General features: G+C 49.2%; 2 long non-coding RNA genes across 2 annotated transcripts in view; both read left to right on the top strand.

Annotated features, from left to right (window-relative positions):
- Nucleotides 1–22,074, top strand: part of LOC115643514 — a 308,917-nt gene that overhangs the window by 61,812 nt on the left and 225,031 nt on the right. The gene's annotated exons all lie outside the window — the stretch shown is intronic.
- LOC115643515 lies at nt 349–20,539 on the top strand. The gene is made up of 3 exons (XR_003998343.1): nt 349–438; nt 6,266–6,268; nt 20,529–20,539. It is a non-coding gene; the product is annotated as an uncharacterized LOC115643515 (long non-coding RNA).

The following is a 22,074-nucleotide window of genomic DNA, read 5'->3' as shown; positions in this document are numbered from 1 at the left end:
AGCCTATATAGACAGTTCCGATGCGTCATAAATTGTTCACTGGAGCAACCCACCCCCTTCTTCTAACAACTAGAAACTAGACACTTTTAGTATACATGTTTTATAGCATTAGGTGATTAACAATATCTTAGCAAGCACCAGAAGTTAGGAATGTAGGGGAGTTAAAACAGACAGAGAACTGAACCAAGGAGTGAAAACAGGGAGGCTGGGATTTCTTATCAGTTCTTCAAAGGAACTGTTCCTAACACAACACACTTGGTACTATACCAGGAATGCAGCCCCTCCCTTATCTCACTTTTTCCCAGCGCTTCGTGAGACATGCTGCTTCTCAGTTCTTTTCCACTCAGGGATTACCCACAAACCTCTGTTAGCCTGACTTTGGTCAGGTTGGCATACCTGGTTTTGTCTGCTATATCTTTTTTTCAGGCCTAACACTGGGTGCTGGGGATTGTGGGTGAAAAGCCAGCAGAGTGGTGCAGCAGAAGTATGCTAGACCTGTAACCCAGCAGTTGATAGATCAAAACCATTTTCTGCTTTGCCTGTGCTCAGGGCCGGCTTTAGGAAGTGCAGGGCCCAATTCAAACAGTTCCAACGGGGTCCTGGCAGGGATGACCCCCAAAAAACCCAACCATGCGGGGCTTGTACTCACTGGGTGGTGCTCTGAGTCTTTGGTAGTAGATCCTTCACTTGCTCTGGGTCTTCAGCGGCACTGAAGTGCCGCTGAAGGCCCGGAGCAAGCAAAGGACCCACCCCCGAAGCGCTGCTGAAGACCTGGAGCACTGCTAGGTGAGTAAAAATTAAAAAGGAGTCTCTAGCCAGGGAAAGATTCTCACTGGGTGTGGGGCCTGAATTGGTGGAATTGGCCTAAAGCCGGCTCTGCCTGTGCTTGTTTCTTTTTGCTCTGGGCATTCAAGTGAGGCGGCGACCAGCAGAGCACCAAGAACCTGGGCCATGAGGCAAGAGGTGACTGAGGCGAGGCGGTGGCCTGCCAGGGAGCTCCCTGGCACCTCTGGCTGCCTGGTCTGAAGGCAAGAGGCAGGTCTGGGCCTGACGAGGGTCTCCTGTCCTAGAATGAGGCTGCACAGCTTCCTGGTCCCCTTTTCCCACCCACACCAGCAGTCGGCTGCTGCGGGAGAACACGAGGGAGGCTCTCGGGATGCTAGGCAGCTCTGTGTGGCTGTCAAGGGAAAGAGCTGAGGCTCCCGACTCGACCTGCTATTGACTCACATGGCCCTGTGTGCCGTAAGCCGGGGCGGGCCAGGCTGCAGATGTGACTCAGGCTTGGGCAGCATGGCTGGGCTCTCCTGACACAGTATATCCCTGGGTATCACGTCGCTGTGCAGCTTTGATCTAAACTGACTAGCAGCCCACAGCCTCCCCCTGGGTCTGCCCCATCTGGTTACTCCTTACATGCTGATTGGCCCCCTAATCATCCTACTGCCACTCAGAGTCACAGATATGGAGGTGCTGAAGGAGGGAGGGGTGACTCTACGGTGGGATTCTTCTCTAAAAATGGCTGGTAGAAAGGTGTTGCTCAGCTCTGTCAGCGACCTGCCCAGTTGCCTTGCTGCCAGGGGATGCAGACATTTCTGTAAGGAGATTAAATGGGGTATTTGGCTTCTGAGTGAATGTGAGGAATGTGCACTTATGAGAGGGAATTTCCATCCTTTCTGCAACTAGCTGTCAGGGCCCCAGTAGCATAATGGATAAGGCAGTGGCTTTCTACATCAGAGACTGTGGGTTCAAGTCCCATCTAGGATGAGCAATTACCTCCTTCCTGTATATTGCATGGAAACCCTGGTCTTACTTTCACCAAGGAAGCTGGGAGATGTTTGAACACAAAGTACTGCAGCTTGGGAACAATCCCCCAGAAATGGCATCTTCCACTCCACAAATGCTTTTGGAACCCAGCGGTAGCAAACAGTTCATTCCAGTGTTTGTCTGAGAATAGATGGAAGGGGAGTGCTTACTCCAAAACAGACAGGAAGAGCAGACAGAAACAATCACAGACCCAGACAGCGATTATACAGACAAACACTAGGGAAGTGGGGACTACAGTGTTAGAACAACACAGAAATGAGGGTGTCACACCCCTGATATTGATAGGTGAGTTCTTGCCAGACAGGATGCTACCAAACTAAGTTTTCTTTAACCATCTTTACCCGGTGGTGCTGGCAGGACCAGCGATAGAGTTTTTCATGCCCTAGGCTCACGGCCATTTCACCGCCCCACGCACCGCTCCCGCTGCTCGGGTGGAGCTGCCGCAGCCATTTCTGCAGAGGGTCCGTTTGTCTGCAGCTGCGGTGGAGGTGCCTGTGTAGCCAAAGAGCAGGGCCTCAGACTGTCCCAGGAAGAGAAGCCCTTACACTGGCAAACAGTGATTCTTTCTTTCCTACCTCTGTGACTAGCTACATGAGAATTGTTAGGCCTGAATAAAGATATTGCAGACAAAACCAGGTAACCCAAACCCGTAAGCCGCTCCTTTGCTCCCAAAGCCGCTCCTTTGCTCCCAAAGCCGCTCCTTTGCTTCCTGGTTCTGCCACTCCCTCAGCCCCCTCCGCTGAAGAGAGACCACAAGAAAAAAATATCCTCCCCTTTTCCTTCCTTCTTCACCACCTCCGCCAGCTTCAGAGCCACCTTCCCTGCTGCGCGGCTGCCTCGCTTTGCATGGGGTGCTGGGGGTCAATGGGGCAGCTGATCCTCATCCCCCCAGCTGCATTGTGGGGGGCTGTGCTGCCACCCCTTCCCTTCTTGGCAGAGCCCACCCCGGCTTAGGGTGCCGGGCATCTGCGGGCAGGCGAGAGACTCTTTCTCCTCATTCCTGGGGAGCCCGGCAACCAGCCGACACTGCCTGCAGCCCCAGAGTGAGCGAGCAGGGTTGGAGATGCGGGAGGGCTGTGCGGAGCCCAGAGCCAGCCTGCAGCCACACACAAAACCGAGCTCCGGACTTTGAGTGCAGAGCCCAGTGCTGGCTGTGTGGAAGGGTGCATCTTCTGGAAAATGTGCTCGGGAGGAATGGCCACTATCCCTGCTCCCCCCTTAGCTATGCTACTGTGCCAGCTAGAAAAAAACCTTTAAGAGGAGGCATCCCTCTCCCTGTCAATGATCTCCCTCCTTCAGTTCAGTTACAGCCTGAATTGTTCCTTATCCCAGCAGAGATAGAGGATTCAAAGCAGCAACATCAAACCACTGTATAGCTCAGAGGAATTAACATAAACACTCCCTGGTATCTGCGGAGACGTTTAGTTTTACCCTTGGTCAACTACAAGGCAGAAAAGAAAGGAGGTGGTGCCAGATATAAAGAGTGAAACACGACACAATCATAGTTATGTCATAGTGACTGCAATTTTCTTTTACATACTTCTTCTTACCATTAGTGTATTATTTTCTCTGAAGTCTAGACCTTGACTAGACCTTGACCAAGAAATGTGGATCTTAATAAAATAATTGACTGCCCCTGGTGAAGGCAATGGACTTGACACCCACTGAGGTAGCCCTACACAGGTACTAGTACTAACAACATGGCTGCTTTTTAGCCATAGTTTTTAATCAGGGCAATAAATTGATATAAGCACCTGTTAAATCATTTCTCACCCCGAGTCCTTCACCCACATTCCCTAGAGCATTAGGCCACCAGTGTTTCATTTCCCGCCTCAATTTCACACAGAGACACAATTTCCTTTGCACAGATCTGTGAACAGCCAAACCTCCCTGTGTCTCTGGTGTGAGCCAGGGCATTCGATTCCAGTGAACCCTTCTCTCCTGCAATGGTGATGGTCAGAGGGGACGTGGCACCTGCATCCCTGCCAGGGAGATATTGGCTCGGCTCTTTCTTTCTACTGCTGTTGTTAGTCCATGAAACATCAAGGGTGGAATGCAAGGCTGAGCTTACACACCAATCCCCTGAAATATTTCAGTGCCCCAGAGAAATCCTGCCCCCTGCTATTGAAACGATGTGCTGGAGATTTGACTAGGAAAGGGACTTTCTGAATTGTCAGAGTGGGGAATGAACAACAATCTACAGCAATGTTGTTAACACAAACACACTCTAATCATGCTCCAGCCGGAAGGGAAATGGGCAGGAATTCTCGCTGTTCAGCCAAGGACACACTTACACTGATGCGCCGCCATGAGTGTGCTGGGGAAGCTGGTTTGAGCAAACAATTTGAAGTGACAATTCAGTGAGAACAGAATCATTGTGTAGTGAAACAATTGTACCCTGTAGTTATGGCTAAGTGGTTACGGCAAAGGACTTGAAATCCATGGGGGTCACCCAATGCAGGTTTGAATCCTGCTAACTATGCAAGCACCAGAGTGTTATTACTACTGTAGTCTTAGTACCTGATCATCCACAGTGTGAGCTGGAACCAGATCTAGGTTCACTCTGTCTACACTTAAAACGCTGCTGTGGCACTGCTATAGCACTCTGGAGTAGACAGTGAGAGAAGGGGTTTTCCCATCCCTGTAAATAGCTACTGTCATAAACAGGTAGTTAAGGGTTAATGCCTCTTTTACCTGTAAAGGGTTAAGAAGCTCAGTAAACCTGGTTGACACCTGACCAGAGGACCAATAAGGGGACAAGACACTTTCAAATCTTGGTGGGGGGATGTCTTTTGTTTGTGCTCTTTGTTTTGGGAGTTGTTCACTCTTGGGACTAAGAGGGACCAGACATCAATCCAAGCTCTCCAAATCTTTCTGAACCAGTCTCTCATGTTTCAAACTTGCAAGTAACAGCCAGGCAAGGCGTGTTAGTCTTATTTTTGTTTTCTCAACTTGTAAATGTTCCTTTTTGCGGAGAGGATTTTACCTCTGTTTGCTGTAACTTTGAACCTAAGGCTAGAGGGGGTTCCTCTGGGTTATATGAATCTGATTACCCTGTAAAGTATATTCCATACTGATATTACAGAGATGATTTTTACCTTTCTTTTCTTTAATTAAAAGCCTTTTTTTCTTAATACCTGATTGATTTTTCCTTGTTTTTAGATACAAAGGGATTGGATCTGGACTTACCAGGGGGTGGTGGGGGAAAGGAGGAGGGATGGTTAATTTCTTCTTATTTTAAGATCCAAGGGGTTTGGATCTGTGTTCACCAGGGAATTGGTGAATTCCCTCAAGGCTACTCAGGGAGGGGAAAGTTTTGGGGGGACAGGGACTGATCCAGACACTGAAAATTCTGGATGGTGGCAGTGATACCAGATCTAAGCTAGTAATTAAGCTTAGAAGTGTCCATGCAGGTCCCCACATCTGTACCCTAAAGTTCAGAGTGGGGAAGGAACCTTGACATGGTGGCAGAGCGGTGGGATCATATTAAACCAAAAGCCAGTAGGATTTTTTTCTCCTTTCTAGCTGCTTAGAAAGCAGCCTGAGGGCAGAGGTGTTAAGTTTTTTTAACAAGAGTCTTTGTTAAGAGAAGGCTTCAAGCTGTGAGCAAGCAGTCAGCAAAAGGAATTTACAAGGTGAATTGTTTTTCTTTCTTTCTGCCTCTCAGATACAGCTAGTTAGAAAGTCTCTGTTAACCAAGCAGCCCTGAACTGAGTGCATCCCAGTTCAGTGAACTGCAGAGGCTTGTGGCCAGCACAAGAAAGCAGGAAAATGAGCACCAGTGAAGCAGCTAACAAACTAGAAGTGGCTAGGCTGGAAGCAACAGAGAAAGACAACAAACATAAGAGAGGGATGGAACTAAAACAATTAGAAATTAATGCATAAATAGCCAGGGAAGAAGCTGCCCACAAAAGAGCTATGGAGGGGAGAGAAAAAGAGATGGAGGCAAGAGAAAAAGAGAGAGAAAGAGAAGAGAAAGACAAAGACGCTGACCAACAGAAGGTTATGGAGACCAAGAGGGAGGCCCACCAGCAGGCCTTGGAATTAGCAAAGGCTAAGCAGGAATTACCAGCCAACCCTAACAACCCTACTCCAGGTACTGTTTCCCATCCCAGGAAATTCCCCACCTACAAGGCAGGTGATGATACTGAGGCCTTCTTAGAAAATTTCGAAAGGGCTTGCCATGGGTACAACATCCCAACAGACCAGGACATGATAGAGCTGAGGCCACAGCTCAGTGGTTTCTTAGCAGAGATGGCGCCTGAAATGCCTAAGGAGCACATGAACGATTATAAACTTTTTCAAACCAAGGCCAGAATCAGAATGGGGCTAACACCTGAGCATGCCCATTGGCGGTTCAGAGCCTTAAGGTGGAAATCAGATGTGTCATTTACCCAACACGCCTACCACATTGGAAAGAATTGGGATGCCTGGATGTCAGGAGCAAGTGCTAACTCTCTGGAAGAGCTGTCCTTCCTAATGCAAATGGAGTAGTTCTTAGAGGGTGTTCCTGAGGAAATAGAAAGGTACATCCTAGATAGGAAGCCCAAAACTGTAACCGAGGTGGGGGAGATTGGAGCCAAATGGGTGGAAGTGGCAAAAAAGAAAAAAACTACTAGCAGTTGGAGCGAATATCAGAGGGGGCAAACCGAAACTAAACCCTATCACCAGGGGCAGCCCAAGGCCCCACCTACAACCCAAGAAAAGCCCCATACACCCTATGGTCTCACCGCACCACTCTCCAGCAACCCACCTCGGCCCAGTAACCAGTCAGCTGAGCGATGTTTTAAATGTAATGAACGGGGATACATAAAGGCCCAGTGCCCCAAGAACCCCAACCAATTACAGTTCATTACACCACAATAACACCAAAATCCCCAGGCCCAGATGCCTCTCAAATACCCTTGGAGAGAAGGGAAAACTTGAGAGTGGGCGGAAAGAAGATTATCGCCTGGAGAGAAACGGGAGCACAAGTGTCAGCTATCCACCAATCCTTGGTGGACCACAAATTCATCAACCCAAAGGCTCCAGTGACAATTTTCCCCTTCATGTCCAAAGCGGTAAATTGCCTACAGCTAAACTGCCTGTCCAGTTCAAAGGCTGGTCAGGAATGTGGACATTTGCACTCTACAATTATCACATCCCCATGCTACTGGGGGAAGACTTGGCCAACCAGGTAAAGTGGGCCAAGAGGGTGGGAATGATTACATGCAGCCAAGCCAGGCAAACTTCCAGACCCATCCCTGTTCCTGAACTGTCCACACCACAGGGGCCCCATCTGTGTTAGCAGAGACCCAGACAGAGGTAGTGGACCCGGATTCCCTGCCAACGACTGCAACAGCCACAGTACTTCCAGTCCCAGACCCGGACCTGGAAACGCAACCAGCACCAGAACCATTGCCAGCACTGATGCCAGCACTTGCAAACGCATCTTCAACCCCAATGCCAGAGGGTGCCAGCGAGTATGAACTGGCAGAAACAGCAGACAACCATACCCAAGAGGCTCAGCCAGAGCCTGAAATACTTCCTGGTGCACCAGCGGAGAGTGGTTTACCAGCCATGAAAACAACCTCATCAGCTGCATCGCTTCCAGAGGGACCAAGCCCAAGTCCACAGTCTAAGGAAGAACTGGTGTCTCCAGCTTCAAGGGAACAGTTCCAGACTGAGCAGGAAGCAGATGACAGCCTTCAGAAAGCTTGGGCGGCGGCACGGAGCACCCCACCGCCTCTCAGCTCTTCTAACCAATCCCGGTTTGTTATAGAACAAGGGCTTTTATATAAGGAGGCTCTTTCTGGTGGACACCGGGAAGACTGGCATCCACATAAACAGTCGGTGGTTCCAACTAAGTACCGGGGGAAGCTCTTAAGCTTGGCCCATGATCATCCCAGTGGCCATGCTGGGGTGAACAGAATCAAAGACAGGTTGGGGAAGTCCTTCCACTGGGAGGGGATGGGCGAGGATGTTGCCAAGTATATCCGGTCTTGTGAAGGTGTGCCAAAGAGTGAGAAAGCCCCAAGACCAGGTCAAGGCCCCTCTCCAGCCACTCCCCATAATTGGGGTCCCATTTCAGCAAGTAGCTGTGGATATTCTGGGTCCTTTCCCAAAAAAGACCCCCAGAGGAAAGCAGTACATACTGACTTTCGTGGATTTTGCTACCCGATGGCCGGAAGCAGTAGTTTTAGGTAACACTAGGGCTAAAACTGTGTGCCAGGCCCTAACAGACATTTTTGCCAGGGTAGGTTGGCCCTCCAATATCCTCACGGATTCAGGAACTAATTTCCTGGCAGGGACCATGAAAGAACTGTGGGAAACTCATGAGGTGAATCACTTAGTTGCCACCCCGTACCACCATCAAACCAATGGCCTAGTGGAAAGGTTTAATGGAACTTTGGGGGCCATGATACGTAAATTTGTGAATGAACACTCCAATGACTGGGACCTAGTGTTGCAGCAGTTGCTCTTTGCTTACAGGGCTGTATCACATCCCCGTTTAGGGTTCTCACCGTTTGAGCTTGTGTATGGCCATGAGGTTAAGGGTTCATTACAGTTGGTGAAGCAGCAATGGGAGGGGTTTATGCCTTCTCCAGGGACTAATATTCTGGAATTCATAAGCAACCTACAAAGCACCCTCCGATACTCTTTAGCCATTGCTAAAGAAAACTTAACGGATGCTCAAAAGGAGCAAAAGGCCTGGTATGATAAACATACCAGAGAGGGTTCCTTCAAGGCAGGAGAACAGGTTATGGTCTTGAAGGCGCAACAGGCCCATAACATGGAAGCATCATGGGAAGGGCCATTCACGGTCCAAGAGCGCCTAGGAGCTGTTAACTACCTCATAGCATTTCCCAATTCCTCCCTAAAGCCCAGAGTGTACCACGTTAATTCTCTCAAGCCCTTTTATTACAGAGACTTACAGGTTTGTCAGTTCACAGCCCAGGGAGGAGATGACGCTGAGTTGCCTGACGGTGTCTACGATAAAGGGAAAAGTAACGGTGGCGTGGAAGAGGTGACCCTTTCCACAACCGGGAAAGGTCTGCAGTGGCAACAGATCAAGAAGTTGATGCACTCTCCTGTGAAAGTTCCCTAAAATCAACTGGTTAAAAATTGTCCTTACAATGTGAAAAATCTTGTAGTTTTACTTAATTAGTGAAATATGTAAGGATGCATGTGTTTATTGACCTGTTTATTTTAAAGTTCTAGGGAGAAATCACTGCCAGTGTACTTCCACACTGTCAGCGATTTGGGGGGCGTGTCATAAACAAATAAGAAAAGTTAATAGCACAGAAGTACTTTATATCTCTTTGACTGTAAAGGGTTAACAAGTTCAGTAAGCCTGGCTGTCACCTGACCAGGCGACCAATCAGAGGACAGGATACTTTCAAATCTTGAGGGAGGGAAGTTTTTGGCTGTGCTGTTAGTTTTGGTTGTTGTTCACTCTTGGGGCTCAGAGGGATCAGATGTGCAACCAGGTTTCTCTCCAGTCTCTCCAGTACAGGGTCTTATAAGTTCAGACTAGTGAGTACTAGGTAGATAAAGCGAGTTAGGCTTATGGTTGTTTTCCTTATTTGCAAATGTGTATTTGGTTGGAAGAAGTTCAAATGTGCATTTGACTGAAAGGAGTTCAAATTTGTATTTTTGCTGAAAGGATTTTAATTTGTACTTGTATACTTTGGCTGGGAGGGTATTCCCAGTGTCTATAGCTGAAAGACCCTGTATCTATTCCATTTTTTTTAAAATTTACAAAGATAATTTTTACTGTTTTTTCTTTCTTTAATTAAAAGTTTTTCTTGTTTAAGAACCTAATTTTTTTTATTCTGGTGAGACCCCAGGGGACTGGGTTTGGATTCACCAGGGAATTGGTGGGGAGAAAGGAGGGAAGGGGGAGAGACAGGCTGATTTCTCTCTGTTCCAGGATTACTTTCTCTCAGGGAGAATCTAGGAGGAAAGAGAAAGAGGGAGGAAGGTGAATTGTCCTCTCTGTTTTGTGATTCAAGGAGTTTGAATCACACAGTGATCTTCCAGGGTAACCCAGGGAGGGGAAGCCTGGGAGAGGCAACGGTGGGGGAAAGGGTTTACTTTCCTTGTGTTAAGATCCAGAGGGTCTGGGTCTTGGGGGTCCCCGGGCAAGGATTTGTGGGGACCAGAGTGTACCAGGCACTGGAATTCCTGGTTGGTGGCAGCGGTACAGGTTCTAAGCTAGGATTGAGCTCAGAGGAATTCATGCTGGTACCCCATCTTTTGGATGCTAAGGTTCAGAGTGGGAGTTTATACCATGACAGAAACCCTCGCCCCTCATGGGGCCTCAGAGATTGGACTCAAGCACATATGCCTGCATTGTAATTTTATAGAGATTGGCAGGGAGTTTAGCAAGTGGAAATGGTAAAACCGCATTGAGGAGACTGGACCACTGACCTATCAGCTCTTAATACCCAAACTTTTAGTAACTCTATTGTCAATGCCTGTGAGTGTAATTTAAACCATAGGCCTAGCTAGCTCTGAAACTTGTCTTCTGACAGTAACCAATACCAGGTGCCCCAAAAGCCACTCCCCAATGCACCACTAGGAGTTGAACCCAGGATCTCCTGTTTACAAAAACAAATACTTTAAACAACTAAGCCATGGTGCCTGCTGTTACTTAAATGATTGTGTCTGCCCACACCTGACACTCTGACAAGCCCCACTGGGCCCTGACAAGCATCACTCATGTTTGGCTTCTGTAAAGCAGAGGAGCAGGTGATGTTTTGCTCCCAAGATGTGTGTGTGATTCTTTGGACAGGTCTATACTACAAAATTAGGTTGGTGTAATTACATTACTTAGGCTGGCAATGCAGTTATATCAAGCTAATCCCAGTGTAGATAGCGGCTCAGCTGTTATAACTTTCTGGAGCTATGAAAGGGGAGGGGCCCAGCTTCTGTAGTAGGAATGCAGGGCAGGTGAATTCACGACCGGCATTATGGGATACTAGTGGAGGCCAGTCATGATGATATAATGACCAGCAGCATTTACACTGATAATTTGTTGCTTTAGGTTTGCTGCAAAAAGCTCTAGGCCTCTCGTAGAGGTGGTTTTATTTTGTCACAAAAACAGGGCAGTTTTGTCGTCAGACGTGGCATTGCAGAGTGTACACCAGCCACAAGCTACCAAACGAGGGAGCGTTGTGTGTTTTTCACACACTAGAGCAGTATAATGATGCTGAAGTAACTTTGTAGTGCAGACCTGGCCAAAGATTCACACACACACACAGCTTGCAAGGAAAATGTCACCTGCTCCTCTGCTTTGCAGAATCCAAACACAAGCAAAGCTTTTCAGGCCCCGGGGGGGATGGCAGGGAGTCAGGTGGGAGCAGACACTGTATTTTGGCCACAGGCAGGTACCATGACTTAGCTGACTAAAGCACTTGTTTTGTAAACAGGAGATCCTGGGTTCAACTCCCAGTGATTATGCCTTGTTGAGTAGCTCTTAGGGCACCTGGTATTTGCTACTGTCAGAGGACAAAACACAGAACTAGATGGTCTTTTGGTCCAGCCCAGTGTGGCTGTTCTTATGGTTTAAATTACACACACAGGCACTGACAATAGAGTTACTGAAAGTTGGGGTGTTAGGAGCTGATAGGTCAGTGTTCCAAGCTCCTTGCAGGTGATCCCCATCCCTCTGGGACAGGGGCAGGTCTGGGATCTCACACCAAATGGCACATTGTGGCTTCCAGAATCTGTGAGCAGCTCATGTAGTTTCCACCGAGGATTGAGTCCTGCTTAGTGCACTGTGTGTGAGAATGAAAATCCTAAACCACCCTTTGAAATAATGAATGCAGCAGGACGTGTTATTGTCCCTGTCTCAAAGCAGAAAGACCAATGTAGAAATGCCATTGAGTCCATGGTAATACTCCACTGCCATTTTACCTTTTTTGCTTGCAAAAATCCCTTCCAACCTTGTGGGGTCCAGAGCCCACTATTGAGCCTGAGCCGAGATGTCTACTCTGCAAATTTACCACCCCACAGCCCAAGCCCCGGGAGCCTGAGCTGGCATGGGACAGCCCTGGGTGTTTCAATGCAGTGTGGACATATCCTCACATTATGTCTTCACTGCCATTAACACACCCCAGTCAATATTCTCAAACCCTGGATCAGCTGATGTAGGCTTGTGGGGCTTATGCTGCAGGGCTATAAAATTACAGTGTAGACAGTTGGGCTTGAGCCCAGCCTGCGAGATCCCATGAGGGGTGAAGGTCTCCAAGCCTGGGCTCCAGTCTGAGCCCCAGGAATCCAAATCACATCAGCCAGGCAAGCCAGGCCACAGGGATTTTATCCCAGTATAGATGCCCTCTCAGGGTATGTCTACATTGCAACGTAAGCCCAGGGTTAGCAGAAGCCATGTCAACAGCTCCAACACATAAACATAAACAATGAGGAAAAGACACACCCCCAAATAAGCTAGGCAGTGTCCTTCCCCTACGGTTTGTAAGTCCAGCAACCAAAAGTACTTTAACATGAGCCATACCATCTCTGCACCCCACTCACAGCTGTTGTCCTTAGTCAATGCAAGCCCAGAGGTGCCTCTGTAAAGTTCACCTGCCATCCTGGATGGAAAAGGGAGAAAATAAGAAGGCATCGTACTCACTATGAGCAGCAAAGAATCCTGTGGCATCTTATAGACTAACAAACGTTTTGGAGCATGATCTTTCGTGGGTGAATACCCACTTCCTCAGATGCATGACATTCACCCACGAAAACTCATGCTCCAAAACGTCTGTTAGTCTATAAGGTACCACAGGATTCTTTGCTGCTTGTACAGATCCAGACTAACACGGCTACCTCTCTGATACCGTACTCACTATGTTGTCTAGGGACTCACTCATCCCTCCACAGCCACTCTGTCCTAGAGTTGGTCTAACACCTAAATTTTAGTATTGGGACCCGGGACCCAGGCCACTTGGCTTTGGAACCCATGTCCGCTGCCTAGCAAGTGCTATTGAATTGCGGGTGAGTCTCTCAATCGGGGTCTGCCAAGTACAGTTGTGCTGCCCTCAATTCACACAACAAGGCTAACAACCCTTTATTTCTCCTGCCCCTATAACATGGAGACTGGGAATCCAACACCAGCCAAAAGTGATCTTTTCAGCAAGCAACCCAACATATTTCCAACATACTGTAAAATCCACATGCAGATTCATACATGAAATCTTGCAAGAAAATCTTCCAGAGGGGAGTCTGACGCATCTGCTGCTGGAGGGAAGGAAGGAGCTGTGGGTTGGGATTGAGGAGCAGCGTGAGGAGGAGGGAGCTGTGGGTTGGGACTGAGGAGCAGTGTGAGGAGGAGGGGCCGGTGGGTTGGGATTGAGGGGCAGTGTGAGGAGGAGGGGCCTGTGGGTTGGAATTGAGGGGCTCTGGGAAGAGGAGGGGCTGTCAGTTGGGACAGGGGAGAAGGATGAAGAGGAGTAGGCTCTGGTTGGGAGCGAGGAGCAGTGTGCATAGGAGGGACTGAGGGCTGGGACTGAGGGGAACTGGGAAAAGAGGGGACATGGGTTTGGGGTGAAGAGCATCCTCGTCTGGGGATCCAGCAGGACAGGGGAAGGTAGCAGGTGATTCTAATTCCTTAGGAATATTCTGTTTGTATGTGTGTGTGTGTGTGTGCAGGGAAGGAACATGCTATATGCCCAGAGGCCTTTATTCCTCCAGGCTGCAAGGACAGAGGGGCTGTCAGGAAGTTGCCCCTTCAAACCCACACAAAAAAGGCCCTTCTGAGGAAAGGGAAAATCCTGAAGAGAGAAAGTAACATCAAAGAGTACTACAGAAACATGGTTTAAGATATTTGTGAGTTGTTTTTCACCTGACTGGGGACTTGAACCCTACACTCTAAAGTTGGTGCAGAGGAGGAACTAGTCAAGAAAACAAGAGCAGGAAACAATAGGGGAAAACTGCTGCTCTCTCTGGCCTGGTCAACATTACGAGTTTATATCGAATTTAGCCACATTAAATATCATTAAACTTGCATCCGTCCACACAACGAAGCCCTTTATATCGATATAAAGGACTCTTAGTACCAATATCTGTACTCCTCCCCGACGAGGGGAGTATTGCTTAAATCAGTATTGCCATGTTGGATTAGGGTTAGTGTGGCCGCAATATCGATGGCATTGGCCTCCGGGTGTTATCCCACAGTGCACCATTGTGACCGCTCTGTACAGAAATCTGAACTTGGATGCACTGGCCAGGTAGACAGGAAAAGCCCTGCAAACTTTTGAATTTTATTTCTTGTTTGCCCAGCATGGAGCGCCTATCAGCACAGGTGACCATGCAGTCCCAGAATCCAAAAAGAGCTCCAGCATGGACCGTATGGGAGATACTGGATTTGATCTCTGAATGTGGATATGAATCTGTTCTATCAGAACTCCGTTCCAAAAGACGAAATGCCAAAACATTTGAAAAAATCTCCAAAGCTATGATGGACAGAGGCCACAGCAGGGACTCAACACAGTGCTGAAACTTAAGGAGCTGAGACAAGCGTACCAGAAAGCCAAAGAAAGAAATGGATGCTCACTGAGGGAGGGGCGACTGATGACTGTAGCTATCCCACAGTTCAAGCACTCTCTGAAAACTATTTGAATTCTTGGATGAATTCCCAAAGCCTGAAGGATCAAAAACATTGTTGTGGGTGGCTCAGGTATATGTCTTTCCCCTTTCTCCCCCCATGAAAGCAAACCGAAAAAAAATCATTTCTCGCCTTTTTTCAATGTCACCGTATGTCTACTGGATGCTGCTGGCAGATGTGGTGGTGCAGCACTACACAGCAGCAACCCCTTCCCTTCCCTTCCCTTCCGGATGGCAGATGGTACAGTAGGACTGGTATCCATCATTGTCGTCCCGTGAGTGCTCCTGACTGGCCTCGGTGAGGTTGGTCGGGGGTGCCTAGGCAATAATGGGATTGACTCCCCAGGTCATTCTCTTCTTTAAGCTTTGTCTAATGGAGATTCAGTCCTGCTGGAATATTATAGCAGCTGGAGGCTGCTCGCCCCTCCCCGCTTTGAGCTCCGCTTGCAGAGGCAATAAAGTCAGTGTTTCAAATTCCTGCATTCTTTATTACTTCCTCACACAGATGGGGGGATAACTGCCACGGTAGCCCAGGAGGGGTGGGGGAGGAGGGAAGCAACGGGTGAGGTTGTTGCAGGGGCACCCCCTAGAATGGCATGCAGCTCATCATTTCTACGGGATGTCTGGGGCTCTGACCCGGAGCGGCCGTTTGTCTCTCTGGTTCTTTAGTAGGCTTGCCTGATAGTCTAGACATGTCTGACTCTCCCTTTAGACAAAACTTAAGGAAGGGAATGACCTGAGGAGTCATTCCCATTTTTGTCCATGTACCTCCGGCCGACCTCACTGAGGCCAGCCAGGAGCACCCATGACAGCAGCAGATGGTACAGTATAACTGGTAACTGTCACTGTCAACTTGCAAAGTGGCAGATGGGACAGTATGGCTGGTAACCATCTTTGTTAACTTGCAAAAGGCAAGGGGATGCTGCTGTGTAGAGCTGCAGTACCGCATCTGTCAGCACCATCCAGTAGACATACGGTGGCAGTGAAAAAAGGCTGAATGGTCTCCATGGTTGCCGTGCTATGGCGTCTGCCCAGGTAATCCAGGGAAAAGGGCGCGAAATGGCTGTCTGCCATTGCTTTCACGGAGGGAGGACTGAATGACGACATTTACCCAGAATCACCCACGACACTATTTTTGCCCCATCAGGCATTAGGACCTAAACCCAGAATTCCAATGGGCAGGGGAGACTGTGGGAACTGTGAGATAGCTATGGGATAGCTGCCCACAGTGTGATGCTCCGGATATCGACGCTAGCCTCGATACATGGACGCACACTGTTGAATTAATGTGCTTAGTGGGGCCCTGTGCACTCGACTTTATACAATCTGTTTCCAAAAACTGGTTTCTGTAAAATCTGAATAATCCCGTAGTGTAGACATACCCTGTGATTAACAACTTTTGTGGCTAAGTGAAAGGCTGATGGTTCAAACCCAAGTGAAGATGGAGGTGTTTTTTTTCCAGTACATTTTAACAGGCCAAAAATCTCCTCAATGCTGGTCTAGCGTCATTGAGCAAGCATAAGTGGCACTTTTGCCAGAGGCATTGGTGATATAGTAGTGATCATAGCTTCCTTCCAAGAAGTTGACCTGGCTTCATTTCTCAGCCAATGCAGTAATATCATGTTTTCTCTGCTGGGAAGTGATTTAATTTCAGTTGCATTGTATCAGTTTATCAATGGAATGAGAGAATCAATGTCCTGCAGGTCATTCAACACACAATGGAGAAAGAAAGGGGTGGGACTATACAAAGAGCTATTGGAGTTATCTTGGTATTACAATGTTTGGTTTATTTTTTTAAAAATATTCCTCTACTTCCCTCTCCCTTTTAGACTCGGAGCCTTTAAGGTCAGAAGGGACCAATGTGATCATCTAGCCCGACCTGTTACACCTCAGAGGCCAAAAGACCCCCCTCCCCTCCTGTAATAGACCCGGGAGGGGATGCAGCTCTGTGCACTGCCCCTACCTCAGGCAGCACATGGACGGTCACTGTTCCCCTTCCCCAATGGGTGTGCAGAGATGTGCCAGCAGCAGTGAGGTGGTTCCCTGCCCACTCTGCCTCCGTTCCTCCATACCATTCCCAGAAATGGCCGTCATGTCCCAGCATCCCCTGGGGCTGGGGGAGTGTCTCCATTCATTGCCCCTGCCCTGAGTACCGACTCTGCAGCTCCCATTGGCCAGGATTTGCAGCCAATGGGAGCTCTGGGGGCAGCGCCTGCAAGCAGCAGCTCACGGAGACCCCCTGGCATGGCCCACCTAGGAGCTGCTGATGCAGGGCTGTGTGTATCGGTCACTTTGGGAGCTGCACTGCCCGGGGTAAGCGGCACCTCTCCTGAATCCCAACCCCCTCCTCCAGGGCAGAGCCAGCACCCCGCACCCAAATTTCCTCCCATAGCTTTGCTTTCACCCAGAACCATCCTTCTTCTCCTGGGATAAAAGTAGCCATCCCTGGGAAGTCAAGAGGCAGGCACAGGATTCTACCTCCCAGTAGCCAACCGCACCTCCCCAGGCTTTGCAGAGCGAATGGTGACAATCTACTAACCCCACTTAGCCGCACTGAGGCCCTTAGCTTCTGCCCTGCCTTCCTCAGCTCGACTTTCCTCTTTTGCCCCATTCCTGCCTCATTTCCTCCTTTGGCAAGTCGCAGAAAGGAGGCCAGCAGGAAGAGCTGACCTCTGTAGGCCAACCTCCCAGGGCAGAGGAAGCCAAGCCACAAGGCTTCAAAAGGTGACTGGCCAAGATCCTCTAGCTTTCTGCTGATGATGCGAAGGCTGTTTCCTCAGCTCATTCTTGATGGCTCCCATTAACCAGGACAATTGACTAGAAATGGCTCTGTCCTGCACCGTCTGTGAGTCAGGCCAGGAAGAATGAAGGCTTGGGGTCTCCCAGGACATGTGACCATGTCACCTGGTACAGGAATCCATCTTAAACCTGGGGCTCTTCTCTAGGAGAGAGACAAAAGATTCCTGCCTTGTACCAAAGCTGTATAAGGGTATGGAACAGAAGAAAGGTGGCTGCAGTCATGAGACCTCCCCTAGCTACCACCTGAGTTGGAACACCGACTATACCAGGTGAAAAGATTGGGCCAGACAAGAAATAAGTCTAGTCTGCAAAAGAAGCTTATTGGAAGATCTCTGAGGGTGAGATTTGATCTGTATTGAGTTTCATACTGTATTAGGCTTGGACTTGCATGTTTTTGTTTTATTTTGCTCTGTGAAGAATACAAGCTCCATGGAGAAGGAAAAGTTAATGCCATAGAAAAGTCTCAGTGTGTGTGTGTGTGTGATGGGTGGGAGGGTGTCTAGAAACCACTCTCCTCTAGTTTCTTTTCTCTGATTTCCTGTAGAAAATCTGAAGCAGGGAGCAAAACCCAGTCCTTTCTCTGAGGTTTTAACTCAGGACCTTCAGATTACAAGACTGACACACTGCCAACTGCGCTAAGAAGGCTTGGAAAAGCTTTAGACTCAGTGTATATAGGACCCTCCTACAGCAGTGACTGGGGCATGGAAGGAGCCAGAGATGTGCTGGAAGAAGCAGGGGGCTCTGGTGACCAGAAACTTTTCCTGGCAGCTTTCACAGCAGCAAAGAAATCAACTCATGCTGCCAGTGGACAAACTGCTGAAACTAACGGCCGCACAGGGGGGATGTTTCCAAGCTGTGCACCTACTTCCACATTTTAGAACTTAGCTTCCTTTTCCTAGTAGGGCACTTTCCAGATGAATTAAGCAAAGCAAGCTGGGGAAACTACACAAGGAATAGAAACCAGTGCTCTAGGTAAGGGTTGAATTCATAACCCCAGCAGTATCCCCTTCTGCACTAACCAGTTGCACCACTGCAGGTGTTTCTTAGACAACGCTGGGAAGCAGGCAGTTATCAGTCTGTTTGGGTCACACCTTTCCCAGCGATTGTAAGGCTGATGCATCAAACCTAACTCAAGATGCGGCTTTTCAGCCATGAGACTCCAGTACATTTTAACAGGAAGAAAATCTCCTCTATTCTGGGTTATCCCCATTTGACTCCTTCTGCCTGTCTTCTCCCCCACGTCCAGTCTCTTTCCTTCCCCACTGCGGCTGTGCAGAGAGGAGCCCCAGTCAGTCTCTGTCACAGAGTCTGTATCCCATAAAGGGAGGGAGGGGTCACGCTAAAACATTGATACTGGGGAGGGGAGGGGTGGGCGTGGTTAGGGGGAGAAAGGATGGAGACCTAACAGTGGGGCCCAGAGAGATTCCCTCAGATTGGGGAGATCTCCTGCGGCCCCCCATCAGCCAACTGTGAGAAGAACAACTTGGGATTGCTTAGGGAAGCCACCTTTAAAAACATAAATGTAACATGCTAGTTGCATTTTAATAAGACCAAAGCCTCCTCAAACCCAGGGTCACAATCACTGGAATGATTTTACCTTGATATTTTACCAGTCGCAGACACAAAGCGAGTCAAATTACAGTTTCCGTTTGGAGTCAGTGCACACACAAGAATCCAGAGGCTTTTAATTCCTTAGATTCTGCTGCCATTTCATTTCTATTCTGTTCAAGATTTATCATTGTGCAAAGCAACGTTACGCCCTTGGGAGTGTCCCTCTGGTCCTGCCTGCTGTCCCTGGGCACTTTAAAAGGGCCCGGGGACCTCCGCCACCACTGCCAGCAGCACAAGGGGACTAAGGCACTTTCCTGCCCGCCCTTGCTCCATGTGGCACACCACCCCCGGAAATGCCTGGCACATCCCTGCGGCCCCTGGGATCGGGGGGGGGTCTCTACATGCTACTCCCTCCCTGAGTGCCAACTCTGCCAACTATGGCAATTCAAGCTGTGGGGTTGGAGTCTGCAGGCAGCGGTGCCCTTAGACCCCCCAGCCCTCCCGCCTAGGGGCTGCTGCCAGACGGGGGTGGGGTGCGGGTTGCTTTTGGGAGATGCCCGAGGTAAATGTTTCACCCCTCACCATCTCCTGCACCCCAACCCCCTGCCCCAACCCAGACCCCAAACCCACGCCCAAACTTTCTCCAGCACCCTGCCCTTCCATGTCCTCCTGCACCCCAACCCCCTGACTGAGCCCAGAACCTGCACCCAAACTCTCTCTCCCTCCCTCACCCAAACTCCCCCCTAGAGCCTTAGGCAGGTGTGTGTGGGGCAGGACTTAGTCCCAGTCTGGGCACCACCAAAAATTACACAAACCTGCCTCCCATGTCCAGCCCAACTTTCTGCTGATGCACCTCAGCCCAGACTCGTGCATGGTTTGAAGTTTCCATTGCTTAAATTCCAGGACACTCAGGGATTTCAGCTCCCCTTTGCCCAGAGGGAGCCTTCACCCCACTCACAATCAGGTTCTTGTCCATGGGATCACTGTAGGGAGGCTGGGTCCCGCTGGATCTTTTGTCTCTCTGTGACAGGCCAGGGTGCAATAACTGGGGCATCTGAGCACCCAGGACCTTCTGTGGGGCTGCCATTACCCTTCGCCTTCTGTGGTCTCGTCTGTCATTGACTCCAGCCTTTTCTCTATCCATCGTCAGCACCATCCCAAGCCAGCTGCACTCACCTCAAAAAGAAAGAGTCCTGTGGCACTTTACAGAGTAACAGACATATTGGAGAATAAGCTTTCATGGGTGAATACCCACTTCATCAGATATGTAGTGGAAATTTCCAGGGGCAGGTATAAATATGCAGGTAAGAATCAGTCTAGAGATAAGGAGGTTAGTTCAATCAGGGAAGATGAGGCCCTCTTCTAGCAGCTGAAATGTGAACACCAAGGGAGGAGAAATTGCTTTTGTACTTGGCTAGCCAGGCACAGAATTCCCACTCCATTCACCTGACGAAGTGGGGATTCACCCACGAAAACTTATGCTCCTATATGTCTGTTAGACTATAAGGTGGAACAGGACTCTTTGTTGCTTTTTACAGATCCTGAGTAACACAGCTGCCCTTGTGATACTCAAAAAAACAGTGTCTCCTGGTGGGTGTAAATCACTGACCTCTCTCCTCTCTGAGCACTGACTGCTCCTCTGTTTCCTTGCCTCTCAGTCTGTGCAGATGGCACCTTTCCCTCCAGTGCTGGAGGATTCGCCCTTCTCATCTACCATTGTCCCAAGCAGCACAGCGGGTGGGAATCTTACATGTACTGAGGTAACTTAGGAACAGAAACTGCCCCCGCCCTGACCTTCCATGCAATTGACACTTGCCCTTCACTGAGCAGGACTGAAACTCCTGCAGGGAGACTGGTGGGCCACATCCCCTCTGGGCATGAGCAAACCAGCAGGGTGAAAACAATCAACCTGGAGATTGAACGCAGGGCCTCATACATGCAAAGTAGACACTCTACCACTGAGTTACATCCCCAGATGGGCTGTGTGTTACACTCAGAGCCCTCCTGTTCCCAGAACATCCAGTGACCTATAAGCTTCACAAGAAGCCCATTCCCCTCTCTGAAGTCCAATCCTGCTGTTCTGGAGGTTAATTGTTCATAGAGGTCACTTTGCAGCAGGGCCATATTCTATCTGTGGGGCACAGAGAGTTTGTGCCCTGGACTCAGGGTGCAGAGATACACTCAGCCCTCTCCTCTGCATTGCGTGGGTGATGCTGCCATCTCCTGCTGGAAAGGCATGATGGTGGTGGGGCTCTGTGAACAGCTCAATCCCTGACCCTGGTGGCAGAAATGATGAGATGGAGGCTCCAGCTATTTCTAAGATTTAATATTTCCACCTGCCTGTGAAGTCCAACTTTCCCCAGCATATTCATTGTGCTGCAATTGAGTCAGTGTTTCCATGGTTGAACAGCAAAGAATCACTCCCAGTTTCCCTTCTATCTGCAGCAGGGTTAGCCTATGTTGGTGGTTAATGAGGTGGATCTAGTTGTAAATTGTTATTCACTCCCCATCTTGACTATTCACACAGTCGCTTTCCCACGCAGATTCTCAGCACCTCAGTGATCCTGGTAGCAGGGGTTGGGGCCTGAGATTTTCAGGTTTCTTTTACTCTCCACCTGGAGTGAACTCAATTTTTTCTCCATCCCAGAAATTCCATGAAATAACAACAGAGGCATAAAGAAAGAGGGGAGAGAACATTGATCCAGACTCTGGGGTTTCGGGCTGCTTTAACTCTTGGTAAAAACATGAACTTGATTCCAAGAAGGGAGAGAGGAGAAGCCTGAAGCTGACTTTAGTCCCAGACTGGGGTCTCCTGAACGGTGGGAAACATCCTTGGCTGCTACCCAGGGACAGCAGGCTACTGGTGACATACCAGGGCTGGGATGAGAGGGGAATGTTACATGGACTTTATCATACAGGCCCCATCCTGCTTCTCAGAGCCTACAGGTGAGAATCTAGAGAAGGGTGAGTCATTTCTCAGCTGCATTCTCAGGAGAAGCCGGTAGCCATCCTTGACCAGAAATCCAGGGGAGCAACCACGGCAGTTCTGTGGAGAGCTCTGGCTGCCAGGGGATCCAGCTAGGAGATAGAGTACTGGGGGATCTGGAGGGCCAGTCCAGTAGGGCTGTCTCAGGAGTCAGAGGTGGCTTTGCCAGTGGGGAGGCGCTAGGTCAGATGTTGGTGGTATGGGGAAGTAGGGACTACAGGATATGAGGCTGGCTAAAATGAAACTGCACAAAAACCTCCTCCTTTGCTTCAGCTAAAGGCCCTACTTTGGCCTCTCCTCTTTCATAAAAATCTCCATATCTACCCTGG

The sequence above is a fragment of the Gopherus evgoodei genome, unplaced genomic scaffold (assembly GCF_007399415.2).
Source record: "Gopherus evgoodei ecotype Sinaloan lineage unplaced genomic scaffold, rGopEvg1_v1.p scaffold_61_arrow_ctg1, whole genome shotgun sequence".
Taxonomy (NCBI): Eukaryota; Metazoa; Chordata; order Testudines; family Testudinidae; genus Gopherus; species Gopherus evgoodei.
This window is presented reverse-complemented; position numbering and strand designations above follow the sequence as displayed.